The sequence below is a fragment of the Oryzias melastigma genome, linkage group LG23, assembly GCF_002922805.2.
Source record: "Oryzias melastigma strain HK-1 linkage group LG23, ASM292280v2, whole genome shotgun sequence".
Lineage (NCBI taxonomy): Eukaryota > Metazoa > Chordata > Actinopteri > Beloniformes > Adrianichthyidae > Oryzias > Oryzias melastigma.
The window spans coordinates 22,219,863-22,220,213 of record NC_050534.1 but is presented as its reverse complement, the minus strand read 5'-3'; positions in this window follow the sequence as shown (position 1 = coordinate 22,220,213).

Genomic DNA, 351 nt, shown 5'->3' with positions numbered 1-351 from the left:
TACAAATGTCCATATTCAGTTTTATATTATTTAACAATAGGTAACAGAAAACACCACAAGTACAGTGCAACTGGCACAACAACATCAACAAACCAGGGGGTTACAATATATATGTGTAAACTTAAAAAAAAGAAAAAAAAATTAAAAAACATGCAGTTCCTTTAAAATATGAAATGTTCTTGAAGCCTTCAGAGTTTGCATGTGTTCTATTGTTTTATAATATGATTTAAGGTCCAGATAGAATAAATTAAAATAGGGTTGTGAATTTGACCATTTACATTTGTGAAGATGGAATTTCCCAAAAATAATAAACAATTGAATAGCAAAATTAACATTCTTGGATAAACCATA